The 15,089-nt window shown below is 41.4% G+C and overlaps 1 protein-coding gene across 1 annotated transcript in view; it reads right to left on the bottom strand.

The window, feature by feature from the left end:
* Positions 1–15,089, bottom strand: part of MAGT1 (magnesium transporter 1) — a 281,130-nt gene that overhangs the window by 194,746 nt on the left and 71,295 nt on the right. The gene's annotated exons all lie outside the window — the stretch shown is intronic.

The following is a 15,089-nucleotide window of genomic DNA, read 5'->3' as shown; positions in this document are numbered from 1 at the left end:
ACTCCTAAAACATATGTTTCCATTTACCTCTTTCTTCCCCATCTACCTGCCATCTACTAGAGAAAAAAATTTTTGGAATCTGCTTGGGGTATAACAGTAACTATATGGTCTTCGATACTATCTCTCACAACCTTCTCCTGACTAAACTATCTAACCTAAACCTATCCCCCTCCTCTCTCAATTGGTTCACCAGCTCTCTCCAACAGGCAACAAACCGTCAAGTGGAAAAAAAGCCATCTCCTCTTTCCTCAACACCCCCACTGGTGTCCCCCAGGTTTCCATTTTGGGTCCTCTCCTTTACAATATATTCATAAATGATTTATTCAGCTCAGTCCCTTATGCTAACCTTATTCAATATGCAGAGGATTCAACAATCTGTGCAGCCACATCCATCCCCAGTCTCTTAAAGCTAACTCAAGACACCTTCTCTACCACAGGACAGTGGATGAAAGACAGACAATCATCTAGCACTCAATGCATCCAAAATCAAACATGGTATTTACCCCCTCTAAAACCAACACCATGGATAGAAAACTATTCTCCATCACCAGCCAGAATAATACAACTCTTGAACTGGTATCGGAAACCAAACTACTAGGAGTCCAGATAGATGACCAGCTTAAATTCAATACCAATCTGCAAAAAAACAAAAAAAACAAAAAAAACAAACAAAAAAAAAAAAACACCAAAAGCTTAGCATGCTCTACCGACACGATACCTCACTACATCTACTAAACTCACTCTCTCTACATTTCTCATCCCTTCCCTCCTTTATGGTGCCCCTCTCCTAACAAACCTGCAATCATCTCTCAAAACAAAACTGTCCTCTTGTTATAATAAAATTGCCAAAGTTGCCACTAGCCACAAATCAACCCATCACCGTGCATCTCTCCACAAACTAAACTGGCTAGAGCATCCCAATTATCTCTCCTATACTCCACTTACTTATGCACACAAACTCATTTTTCATCCCTCCCTCTGCTCTACCTTTAAAATGCACCAGCCACAAAGACTCTTAAGATCTAGCAACCAAAACCTAATAGAACTATACAAACCCCTTCGCTCCCCAGGACAAAAAGTACAGTTGTGTACACTTACCATAAATGTAGATGTTAAGAGTGTATAACACTGTTGCAGTCATTACATTTGGGTAATCTGCTGGCAGGTTGCCCTCAGTCATGGCCGGCCTTAGGCATAGGCCAACTAGGCGGCCGCCTAGGGCGCTGCTCTAGCAGGGGCGCTTTTTCAGTATTTATTTAATGTAGGTAGACCAGGATGTGGGCACTGGGTGGTGTGGTGGGGGGCGCTGTGGAGCCCTTTTGCCTAGGGCACCAGTTGACCTAAGGCCGCTCCTGCCCTCAGTCAGCCTGATTAACAAAGTCTTGGGTCCTGCGTCGGTTGCTGTCCCTTCTTCCATGACGTCAGGTCGTCAGGGGTATAAAACATGCAGCAGACGCCATCACATCAGTTTTTCTTGGCCCAGATGTCAGGTGCCCCCAAATGTGGAACAAATAAAATTAAAAACACAAATAATATACCTCCAATCCCAAAAGCAAAATAGACCAAAAGGGCCTTTAAGCATAGTGAAAGAAAGTGGAGGTATAGCCAGACAAAAATAGGGGGCTGGAGGGAGGGTAACCAGGACTGCAACAGTGAATACACTCAAACATCTACATTTATGGTAAGTGTACACAACTGTACTATGTTCTTTGTGTTTCACTATTGCAGTCATTACATTTGGGTAGATTCCCAAAGCTATGGTTGGGTGGAGGGAATTATACAGCATTAGGACCAGCTATAAGGCCCTGCAGGTCGGCAGTGGCAAAGCCAGCTGTGGATTTAGAGAAAAGTGGTAATGGTAATGTTTGCTGAATGTATAAACTGAGCTCCAAGTAGCAGCTTCTAGAATGTCCCTGGTTGGAACCCCTCTGAGAAAGGCTGTAGAAGTAGATACAGCCCTGGTGGAATGGGATCTGATCCCCTGGGGGATAGTTTTTTCATGGTACATATAGCAGAAACAAATACAATGGCTTATCCATTTGGAAATGGTTTGCATTGAAATAGCCTTTCCCTCTGCCCCTGCAGCAAATGACACCAGCAGTTGTTCAGACTGAGATTTTGTCCTGTTTAAGTAAAATCTAAAGTTGTCTATGTACATCCAATGAATGCAGAATCCGGTCCCCCTTGTTCAGTGGATTGGGACAGAAAGGTGGCAAATAAATGGTCTGATTAAGAGCCACACTGGATACCGCCTTAGGCATGAAGGATGGATTGGTCCTGAGAGATACCCTGTCCATATGAAAAATGATGAAAGGCTCCACTGCCATAAGAGCCTGTAATTCGGAAATCCTTTTCGCTGAAATGACTGCTAAAAGGAAAGCTGTTTTCCAGGAAAGAAATTTCAAGTCTGCAGTAGCAGCTGGCTCAAAAGGGAGAGTGAGCTTTTCCAATACAAAATTGAGGTCCCAGGCAGGGGTTGGAGCTCTCCTGGGTGGTCTTAAGTTTTTGGCCCCTCTGAGATGGTGCTTTAGCACAGGATGAGAGAAGAGGGGAGGTTCTGTGTTGTAATGAGCTGAAATGGCTGAGGCATGGATTTTTAGGGAAGAAAAGGAAAGGCCCTTGTGAAGCAGCTCAGTTAAGTATTGTAAAATCTGAGGAAGGTTGGGCACTGCTGTGCTTATCCCTTGAGATTGATTCCAGGCACAGAATCTTTTCCATTTGTCAGCATATGATTTTCTAGTACTAGGCTGTCTCGCCTCCAAAATGACATCCATAACAGCTTTGCTGAGGGATGCCAAGGGTGAATTTAGGTGATTAGCCACGCTGCAAGATTCAACATTTGGAGTGGAGTGTGCAGAATTTGGTTGTTCTGCTGAGACAGTAAGTAAGGTGTCCGAGGCAGGTGCCACGGTGGAAGGTGTGACGCATTGCGCAGGAGTGGGTACCAGTGTTGGTGAGGCCAGTCTGGTGCAATCAAAATCATTTTTGGTTTGCCCTGTGACTTATAGTAGAACTTTGGAGAGCAGAGGCAGAGTGGGAAAGGCATAGGCTGATAGGTTTTTCCAGCTGAAGGATAGAGCATCCACTTTCGAGGCTTTTTTGTGAGGAGTTCTTGTGCAAAATTTGCCCAACTGATGGATCTTTTTATGTCACCCCAGAACTAGGTCTGGGCCCCCCAATTTGCGTGTCAACATGTTGAAACTCCGTGGGTCCAGTTTCCATTTGTATGGGTCCATGAGATTCTTGCTTAGTTCATCTGCCAGAGTATTCAGCTTTCCTGGCAGGAATTAAGCTTGTAGTTGTACCTGATAGGTCAAGGCCGTGTTTCACAATGCCATGGCTAGGCTGCAAAGGGGGTAGGAGTGTGTACCCCTCTGCTTGTTTATGTACCACATAACCGTGGTGTTGTCTGTCTTTATCATTAATTGTTCTGGATGAAGGTAGTCCTTGATGGCTGTCCTTGCATTCTGTACAGCTAGCATTTCTTTTTGACTGATATGAAGATGCATTTGATTTGGGCTCCATTTGCCCTGAATGCACTTCCCTGCCAGATGTGCCTCCCAAGCATAATCTGATGAGTCTGTAGTTAGGGTCTGGGCGGCAGGGGGTGGTGTGAATGGCAGTCCTTTGTTTTGGTGGCCGGCCTCTGCCCACCATATGAACTCTAGTTGCAGGCAAGGTATGATAAGAATCATTGTTTCCAGGCTGTGACTATGCTGACTCCATAGAATTTTTAAGTATCACTGAAGTTTCCTCATATGCAGTCTTGCATATGGAATAAAAAAAATGCAGGAGGCCATGAACCCAAAGGCTTGCAGTATTTGTCTTGCAGGAAGCAAGGGTTTTGTGGCCACCTGTCTGAAGGAAGTCACCAAATGAATTTGTTTCTCTGGTGTAAGGGAAGCCATCAGTTGTGATTTCTTTTCATTTATAGTGTACCCTAGACAAGTCAGAACCCTTTTTACAAATGCCAGATGGTTTAGAAGAGTGCCCTTGTTTTCTGCCCGAATAAGACAATCGTCCAGGTATGGATAAATTTGAATATTTCTTTGCTGCAAAATGCAATTACTGGAGCCAGGCACTTTGTAAAGACCCTTGGCGCAGTAGATAAGCCAAAGGGCAGTGCAGAGAACTGGTAATGCAAGTAGGCTGCTTTGAAGTGGTGATATCTTCTGCAAGATAACCTGATTGGGATATGCAGGTAAGCCTCTTAAATCTAGAGTTGCCAACCAGGCATCTTTGCCTAGCATAGGAAGTAACTGGTGAAGTCTCAGCATCTTGAATTTTGGAATGTCCAGAAAGGTGTTTAGAGTAGACGAGTCCAGAATTGGACGCCATGATTTGTCTTTTCTGGGTACCAGGAAAAGTCTTTAATAGAAACCTTGTCCCTTTTCCTCTTCTGGTACTGGTTGAATAGCCCCCATGCTCATGAGGGAAAGTACTTGTTTCTGGGCCTCTGCCCACTCATTTGGGGGCAGGTCTGGCCATCTGTTTGGAATTGGCAACGTGTGGAAATGGAATCTGTATCCCTGGGATACTATATTTAAAACCCATATGTCCTGGGTTATAAGTTGCCAGTTTCCTGCATGAAGAGCCAGTCCCCCTCCTTCAAAGGGGCGGCTAAAAGGTAAGTGCTTGGTAAGTGTAAAGGGAAGTCATTGAGACAGCTTACCATAGTGAGGTGTCTTGATGTTTCCAGTTTTTGAAGAGGAGGCACCCCATTGTTTTGTTCTGAAAGTCCCTTGTGACTGAAACCTGGAGCCTTTGGAATGTCTGCTTTTGACTTGAGTAGCTCTCGAACTGGAAAGGAGCAGTTCTTAGTAGGCCAGTGCCAACTAAATCTTGGAGGTTGCACTTGTAAGAAATCTTTCACAGTTTGCATAGATTTAGCTTTATCTTCCTTCTTTTTTAAAACTTCTTCAACCTTATTACCAAAGAGACAGTCCTGTTTTAAAAGAGCATCCAACAATTTTGCTTTAACATTAGATATTGCTCTGAGCCAAGCATGCCTTCTTAGCACAGACCCAGTTACAACAGCCCTGCAAGAGGGCACCAAAGAATCAAAACAACATTGCAGTGTTTGTTTTTCCAACTTGTTCAGCTGAATGCAATAAATCCTGTAAATCTTTGTTTTCCACAAAGTCAGAAATTAACAATTTTCTGTTTAAGCAATCCCATGATATGCTGTTGATATTTTAGCATATGCAATTGACAGTTTAAAGCCCTGACTGCCAAGGTTGCAGAAGTGTAAACCTTCTTACCCCATCTGCCCTGGAATCTCTATCAGAAGGGGTAGGATTTTTAGCAGTAGAAGCCTTAATGCCCTTGGGACCCTGAGAAATGGTTTCAGGATCTGCAACATGATTTTTGAAAAGGAATTTGTGGGAGTCAGGAACCCTGTAGTATCAGTCTGGCTTACAAGGAGCCAGAGGCAGAGAATCAGGAGCCATACTAGATTCTGAAAAAACAAATAATGTGTAAAACAGGAGGTATAGCCAAAGGCCTATGCGGAGGAAGAGGAAGAGGAAGAAAATCCCCAAGTCTCTCTTTAGATTCAGAGAAATCCTGACTTTCCCAGTGGAAATGTTCCCTTAAGGTATGCAAAGTTTTCCCAAATGAAAAATCCTCAGGGGGAGGAGTAGAAGGAATGGAATCTTCTGCATCAGAGTCCTCATAAGTAGGTAGAGACTATTCCTGTTCATTAGAGGAGTCAGAAGAAATAGAATCCTGTTCAGAAGATTTATAATCAATGTCTTGCCTAGGCCTCTTAGAAGGGGGGGGGGGGGGGGTTAGCTACCCCTGATCAGAGTAATTAAATCTTCAGCCATTTTGATCATTTGATTTTTAGGCATAGGGGTCTGCACAAGTGGGCCAGGCATCATTTTTTTTAGGCATAGGTCGAGATTTTGGCCTTAGTTTTGAAGATGGCGTTGGTCTAATATACAAATCTGTAGGCCTGTAAACACCCTCAGAAGCTGGTGCCTGCACAGCAGCTCCGGACCCATCCAAGGCAGACACATCTGCGGGTTCCATAACTGAAGCATCTCGCGGCATACCAGACTCAAAATGGGTCTCAGTAGAGGCCTGCGAATCAGAAGTAGTGGGTTATCAGAGGCTGCGAATGCACCTCACTGAGTACCGGCGAAGTGGCGACTGGCCTGGGCAAAGCGTCGTCGGCAGTTTTGGACCTCAACAGCCTGTCACTGTCTTTTTCTTTACGTTTAAGTATTCTGGTAGTCTGATTGCTAACCAATGACATTTCTGGATAATTAAAGCTTGAGCCAAAATATTAAGAAGCAAAAATATAGTGCGTTGATTAAATAAAGCACAAAACCGACAACAAGGTATGTTGTGGTCAGGGCGTAGGCAAGGAAAACAGTACAAATGAAAATCCTTATGAGGTATTTCCTTCCCATAAGTAATGCAATTATTAACTTTTACTGACATCAGTAAGGAGCAAGAAAAAGTTTCCCCAACAGGGTACTTAGCTTTTTAGTTGAAGACTTCAGATCTGAAACTCTAAAACGAAAATTTCAGGAGTCGGCTGACCAGCACTTGCGGGCACCGCGTGGCAAGAAAGACTGATGTAATGGCGTTGGCTGCATGTTTTATATCAGACGTCATGGAAGAAGGGACAGCAACCGACGCAGGACCCAAGACTTTGTTAATCAGGCCAAATGAGGGCAACCTGTCAGCAGATTACCCAAATGTAATGACTGCAACAGTGCAACACGAAGAACATCCTCATGTCCTTTGCCCTGGCACACCTATGGAACTCCCTCCCTCCATCCGTACCATCACCAACCTCCCTTCCTTTAAAAAAATAAATAAATAAATAAATAAACAAATAAATAAAAAATAAATTAAAAAATCACTCCACTCACATCTAACATCCACGTGGAATGGTCCTGCTCCCACCCCTCAGCCTATTCTCCACTTCCTGCAGGCAGCTATCTCATATATTCCAGACACCAAATACTAAGCCAATTGTAAATAACCTCTTATAATTCTCAAATCCTACTATTCCATTTCAAGAAACTGTATATTTACTAAAGCAATGCTTTGTTTTCTACAAAATGTAACCTAAAAATTTTATTGTACCTGCTTAATCTTTCTCTTCTACAAAATGTAACCTAAATTTTTATTGTAAGTGCTTAATCTTTGTTTTGTCTTTGAACCTACAAATGATTTAAATTGTAAACTACTGTAATCTTTTTGTAACCTTTGTATTGGAGCTTTTCTCCCCAGGACTCCATTGAAAACGGGTTCTTATTGGCCCAATGGACTATCCTGGTTAACCAACTGTAAATAAATAAAATAAAATATGCAAACAATTCCAGATAAAAATCCTGTAGGTCCAAGATTTTGTTGAATATTTCGGAGTCATACATATGTTCTCTCATGGTTTCTCATCTAATCTCACCTCCCAATATTTCCAGACCTCTTCCGAGCGATTCCTGTAGTTATCATGCAATATTTTACATGTCCTACATTAACAGCACTCTCTATTCTACATTCAACTAAAAACTCAACTAGTGCAGGTCTTTTATTTAGGAGTCCCCTATCCCTTTCTCTCTGTCTATACTATGAAACCAATTAGAAGGATATATTGGTGACCTGAGATAATCAAAGTAGGAGGGTTCTTCTCTGATATGTGGGAATAAAGGAACCAGGCAGGGATGTCCTCTTTCCCATTTATTATTTGAATAATATTTAGAACATTGTCAAAGAAAATAATGGAGTGAGAAATTAAAGGATATAATTGGTATGGTGTTCAAGGGTTGACTTTATATGCAGATATTATTTTGTCTTTTTCTGGTTCCATCAGATACATCTGGCAGAGCTAGCCACCCGGCGAAGAAAACCTTGGCTCTAGATGACTCAATGAAAGGACACCATGACTCCATGTGCAAAAATGAAAAGAAAAAAAGGGGGGGGTTGTGGATGGGTGGAACTAGAAAAATACATCAAAGTATTCTTGAATATTCTGAGACAGATCCCGTTTTTTGGGGATATAAAATTAATGAAGGTAAAACAAATGATGCAGCTATAAACTATGCACCCACACATTAATTGGTCCAGGATTACCCAAATTTATGGGAACAAGATAAAATGAAGTATTTAGGATTAAAAAGTATTTGGTTACAACAGCTGAGGGAATGTGGGAAGGGGCTAGAGAAAATACAAAAACTGAGAAACAGGAAGCTTTTGCCTACAAATATGGATAGCAACATACAAGCAGAAAAATGTTTTTAGTCCCTTTAGCTTTATACACAGGCCAGGCATATTTTTATCAACCAGAAGAGAAGTTGTGGATAGCAATTAATAAAAAGAGTTGAAGGATTTTATATGGGATGGGGAAGAGTAAAGTGCAATAAGCCGATCTTCCCAACATAACAAGGAGGTTTAGGATTGCTTGATTTGAAGGGATATTTTAGAACCACACAGTTAAGGCTCTTGTATACAATACAGAACACAAGCAGAAAGCTTCAACTGAAAATGGAAAGGGATGATGATGAAGCGGGGGGTAATTCAAGAAATAAAAATGGGATTTTTGGACACAGATCCTTAAGGAGAATAACAACAATCATACAGAATATTATATTCATACAGAAGCAGACTGCTTTCCAAGAACTAAGACAACAGAGGAATTGATAAAGGAGATTCTGCCAACAAGAAGACCGCAATTAGGAGTACAGAAAACTTGCAACAGGGGACTGGAATTTACTGCAGGAAGATGTATTTTATTAATTTATTTTACATTTGTTGACCAGGATAGCCCGACTGGGTGCGAGCCCATTTTCAGCAGAGGCCCGGGGAGAAAAGCTCCTGAAATACAATTTACATAGGTATTAATATAAAAAGTATAAATACATTGATATGAAAAGAAAAAAAAAAAAGTACAGTTGTGTACACTTACCATTAATGTAGATGTTAGAGTGTATTCACTGTTGCAGTCATTACATTTGGGTTATCCTGCTGGCAGGTTGCCCTCAGTCAGCCTAAATTCCAAAGTCTTAGGTCCTGCGTCGGTTGCTGTTGCCTCTTCCCTGACGTCAGGTCGTCAAGGGTATAAAAGATGCAGCAGATGCCATTTTATTCAGTTTTTCTTGCCCCGGAGGTCTGTCTGAGACTGGAAAGGACCAATTCTTTGTAGGCCAGTGTCTGCTAAATCTAGGTGGCTGTACCTGTAAGAAATCCTTGACCGTTTGCATAGATTTAGCTTTGTCCTCCATTTTCTTTAACACCTCTTCTGCCTTAACACCAAACAAGGTATCATGTTGTAAAGGAGAAGCTAATAATTTTGCTTTAACATGGTCAGGCAGATTTTGTTCCTTTAACCAAGCATGCCTCCTAATGACAGAACCCGTAACAGCGGCCCTGCAGGAGGCCTCCAGAGAATCAAACCCACATTGCAAAGTATGCTATCCAACTTGTTCAGCTGCATGCAATAAATCCTGCATTTCTTTGTTTTCTGCACATTCAGAATTTGCCATCATTTTCTGTTTAAGCAGTGTCATGATAAATTGCTGATATTTGAGCATATGAAACTGGCAATTTAAGGCCCTTATAGCCAAAGTAGCAGATGTGTAAATCTTTTTTCCCCATCTATCCAGTGTCCTAGAATCCCTGTCAGAGGGGGTAGGTTTTTTTTTGCAGTGGAAGCCTTGACCCCTTTTGGACCCTGAGAAATGGTTTCTGGGTCTGCAGTAGGGTTTTTAAAAAGGAATTTGTGAAAGTCAGGGACCCTGTAGTATCTGCCCGGCTTAACAGGAGCTGGAGGTAAAGAGTCAGGGGTCAGACTAGACTCCGAGAACACATCTACAATGTCCAACACAGGTGGAATAGCTAGAGGCCTGTGTTGAGGAAGTAAAAGGAAGTCTCTCAGCCTTTTCTTAGATTCTGAAAATTCTTGGCTCTTGCAGTGGAAGTGCTCCCTCATGGTATGCAAGGTTTCCCCAAAAGAGTAGTCCTCAGGAGGAGAAGCTGAAGGAATTGAATCTTCAGCATCAGAATCCTCATGGGGGGGAAGAGAATATTCCTGATCAGAAGAGAAATCAGAAGAAATGGAAACCTGATCTGAAGATTCATAGTCTGTCTCTTGCCTAGGCCTCTTATCAGAGGAGGATGGGAACCGCTGATCAAAGTAATTAAGTCTTCGGCCATTTTGAGCATCTGTTTTTTGGGCATGGAGGCCTGTCCTTGTGGCTGGCGAACTTGTTTCTTTGCCTTTAAAGGTGTTTTAGTCTTGGTCTTTGAAGTCTGTTTAATATACAATTGCTTAGGTCTGAATACAACCTCAGAAGCCGATGCCTGCTCAGCGGCTCCAGACCCATCTGAGGGAATAATCCCAGAGGCTCAAATACCTTGAGTTTCCAACGGCCTGGCCGACTCCACGTAGGAGTCGGTAGGGGCCTGAGACTCTAAAGTAGCGGGAGTCAGGGGCTGCGAAAGCACCTCACTGAGAACCGGCGAATTGCTTAGGAGAAGCTTAGTCAGTTTTGGACCTCGGTTGCCTTTTTTTTCTTTGCGTTTTTTTGTGAACTCCGGTAGTTGGATGGCTTTCCGACGACATTGTATAATTAAATCTTCCCTCAAAATAGCTTAATGCAAAATCGTACCGACGCTTAGCGTGTTGGTTAAATCTAGCACAAAACCGACAACTAGCAACGTCGTGGTCAGGGCCTAGGCAAGGAATACAGTAAGAATGAAAGTCCTTATGAGGTATTTGCTTCCCACAAGAAATACAATTATTAACTTTTTCTGACCTCGGTCTGGAGCAAGAAAAAAGGTTTCCCCAACGGGGTACTTAGCTTTTAATGAAGACTTTGGATCTGAAACTCGAACATGAAAATCTCAGGAGTCGGCTGACCGGCACTTGTGAACTGCTTCTGCTTCAGGCACTGCGTTGCAAGAAAGACTGAATAAAATGGAGTGGGCTGCATCTTTTATACCCCCGACGACCTGACGTCAGGGAAGAGGCAACAGCAACTGACGCAGGACCAAAGACTGTGGAATTCAGGCCGAATGAGGGTAACCTGCCAGCAGGATAACCCAAATGTAATGACTGCAACAGTGAAACACGAAGAACATCTGTACAATTGGCATCTTAGATAGAGCAATAACAATTATGAGAATAATCCAAGATACAATGAGAAATAGACATCATAAAAAGTTTATTGATGGAGGCAAGATTTTTTTTCTATTACATAGCTGTTACTTAGGAGAAAAGATTAACTTTGTATTAACAGAGAAAGGAGTTAGAGGAAGGGAATATATAAGAAATGAAAGTACAGATTCACAAGTTAGATAAGAAGATATACAAGAGGAGATTAGCCAGGGCTGATAGAGGAGCTGATGCATTTGCTATACAGTCAGTCTTGGGTGTTTCTTAAATTGAGTTTGCAAAGATGGCAAAGAAACCAAGGTATTGGGAACAAATGAGGAAAGGTAATGGAATGAGAAGAGGAGGAGATAAAGAAGATATTTGGAGTGCAGGCCAGTGACTGCCTTCCCTAGCAGGGATTGATATCAAAGTATGGAGAAAGGGCTAGGGGAATCCTAAAATGAAAGACTTCTACTCTGATAGAGTTTCTAGTTGAATCTAGAACAAAAGCTGCCAAGAGGATAATTAGTAGGGCTTGTAAAATATTGCAAAGCAACTATAGGAATCAGAGGAGGTCAGAAAGACTGTAAAGGAGACTGGATAAGCAACTCACAAGAAAACAACACGATCATAAATGTTTGACGCCCAAATATGCAAAGTCTAGAACATTTAGCATTTCTGAATACAAATGTTTGCACAGGCATTTTTATACCCAAAGCAGATTCCAAAGACTTTTTTCTCTCAGGTAGATGGCAAATGTTGGAGTTGTGATGGTGAAGAAAGAGGTAACTGGGAACATATGTTTTGGGAGTATAATGAGTTGGCAGACTTTAAACATTTCCTATAATACTCTATCAGAAATACTGGGTGAAAGAAATGGGCGTCAACTATGGAAATTATTTTTTTAAGTTGGGATACAGGATCTGAATTGCCTAGACATAGTACAGTCTTAAGTTTAATTCTGGTGACTGCCAAAAAAAGCAATTACTAGAACATGGAAATCAAATTCTAAACCAACTGTATTTGAAGCAGTGAATAATGTAACAGAGGCAAAATAACTGGAAGTGAGATCTTTAGAAAAGGGTAGGAGCAAATTACATAGAAAAAAAAAGGAAATTGTGGGAACAATACATGCAAAATAATGTTTTGGAGTAAGAGTGCTGTTTAAAGGAAGGCAGGAATTGAGCAATTTATGTAAATGTTGGATTGATGACAATTGTATAAAAAATATATGTGATGTATAATGCTGGTAACTGAAAAAGTGTTAGCATAGTTTGCTTTCTTTTATATAACTGTACATTTGCTCAGGTTTTACGTGTTAATTTAATAAAGGCATTAAATAAAGCCTCACACCAAAAATAAATAAATCAATAAAATAAATAAATGCACAGATTGCACAGATACAACTGTACCAAACAAGAACTATGTTTAGAACCAACTCAAAAAAACAAACTTCCTTGGTGGAAGCCAAGCAAACCAGAATGTACAAAAAAAAAAAAAAAAAAAAAAAAAAAAAAAAAAAAAATTAACTTCATAGCTAAAACTAGGAAGTGCTATGCCCAGCATGATAAAACACACTCACCAATCTAAACAATTAAGAGGGCAAGTTAAGTCTACTAAATCTAATGCCTGAGCTCCTATTTGAATTCAGGTTACGTGGGATACAGGTAGGGCTTTCCCCCCTCTAAGCCACCAGTAAAGGTGCAAAATCAGTTTGAAGAACCAAACAGAAATACATTTTTGAAGACTGGGCCTTCTGCCTTATATTCCCTAGGAAAAAAGATACAGGTTTAAAAATTAATCTATCACAGGAAAAACATAACACAGCCAGACAGCCCTCTGCAAAGGGAGTTCTATTCCTTTGGCTTTTCCATTCTTGCTGTTACCTTACGGATCTATTATTCAGATCACCCACACAACAGCCTCCATCTATCACGCAGGTTTGATGCCCACTAACTGCTACAGTAGTGAGAGATGAAAATAAAGTACAAAGTGTCAGTTAACAGTTACTGGCAAGAAGTTAAGTGATGCTCCTGTGCCCCAGCCTAGACCTGCATGCAGAACAAGCAAAATAAATCAAATGTTAAGGTCTCATTTGTGTCTCTGCACTTTTACTGTGTAACAGTACAACAGGCTCTCCAAATAGGTTCTGTCAAATATGTGCACGTCACACTGGCCTTTTACTCTTTCATGGGATGCCTCTGCTGCAGACAACCTCACTCTCCTCACAACATGCCAAGAGAAATAAGCCTGTCAAATGTTCCCTAAGTCACTCCTCCCAGCTGGCCCTTCAACTGCCATAGATATGTTAGTCGAAATCCAATCATTTGACTCTCACACATGGTCACACTCTCTACAGAGGTGCAACTTGCAGTCGGTAAGTAAGTCAGCTTAAGAGAAAAATTCATCTGTTGAGGACAAAAAGAGCATTATTGGCCATCACCTGGAATAACACTAGATAAATGGCCACAAATGGACAAATGGAAAGAACTTAACATATGGGAGGAGAACGGCACCTGTTAAGGGAGACAGCAGCCCAGCTGCATGACACATGCAGAGTCAAACATGCAAAACAATGTCCGCCTGTTTTACAAACTCAACTTCTTAAAAGCACACAGTGTGGAATTTGAGACAAAGTCTAATGAGCAGTTAGAAGATAAATAGAAACAGAGGAATCAACACCATATCTTTTACAGAGCAAGTTTCCTGAACTGTGATGCAACAAAAATTAGTTTTTTTGTGCTGAACCCTTACATGCAGGGTTCCACAAGCTTCTTGGCGAAGTTTTCACATCTAGAAAGACTGCAGTAGTCTTCCATGTGTGCAAGTTACAAAAACTTTACTAAAAGAATAAGTAAAGTATGGCAGTATGCCAGACCTCAAACAATAGACAAAGTTCCACCTGTGCAACATTATTCCACAAACTGGCATAATCCGACGTAAAGAACAGATAATTAGTGCTCATGCAGATGGCTTCCTGTACCATTTCATCCAAAGGGATGGACACTGTACCTCAGAGGGGAGTTTCCAAACTAATCTTCTAGCCATTCAGACTGGCAGCAGTTAATAGTGGTTGGGATCCTTCAGTATCAAAGAAACTAAGATGGCATGTAAGAGAAAGGCAGCACAGAAAAGAGATGGTTAAGAAAAGCAGCCAAATATGTGGCATCAGGAGTTATGGTGCAGTAATACATACACAGCAGCCTGCACAGCTCCATACTCAGCCATTTGTTGGTTTGTAGTGCCACCACATACAAAGATGCAAACTCTGACACCTCTCAAAACGCAAGAGACAACAAAATATTATACATACCGCTAAACACAACGTGAAGATGAGGTCCTCAACCTGGCAAAGTACAGTGAAGGAATCAAAAAAATCTTTATACAAGGGTTCCTTCTCCACAAAGGGAGCAATGCCTTCAGCAGACAAACTTACTGTCCAGACTTTTATGTCAACAACAGTAATGATTTAGCCTTACATGATGTATCTGCATAAATAAAATGGAAACCATCAGACAGCTAATGAAACCCTGCTATCTGCCACAATGAACATACAGACCAGCATTTTCATTAAGAATGGAAAGTTCTACATTTTGATGTGGCTGGAAGTACAGTGACCCAGTTTGGAGTTAACTCTCTTTCAAACACAGAGAAATATTTCAATTTCATTTAAGATAATCCTATTCTTTTTATACAGTAAAAAAAGGCAGACAGCAAGCAAGAAGGAATGAGCTACTGAGACCAAACCAAGGTTCATCAAAGCAGTGCCCTGCGTATAATGCCCCCTACTAAAACCATGCAGAACAAGCCACTTCCATCTCTCCAAACACAGATTTAAAAGCGATTTAGACGTCCACACTACTGCAGGAGGGTCACGGCTAGAAACGTGCTGCATGACCTTGAACTTTACTGGTAATGGTACTGTCTTGTAATAGTTTAAGGAACACAGGGATACATACTGCAATTTTATTTTCCAGGAAGT

The sequence above is a fragment of the Protopterus annectens genome, chromosome 15.part0, assembly GCF_019279795.1.
Source record: "Protopterus annectens isolate FY-2018-M chromosome 15.part0, PAN1.0, whole genome shotgun sequence".
Lineage (NCBI taxonomy): Eukaryota > Metazoa > Chordata > Ceratodontiformes > Protopteridae > Protopterus > Protopterus annectens.
This window is presented reverse-complemented; position numbering and strand designations above follow the sequence as displayed.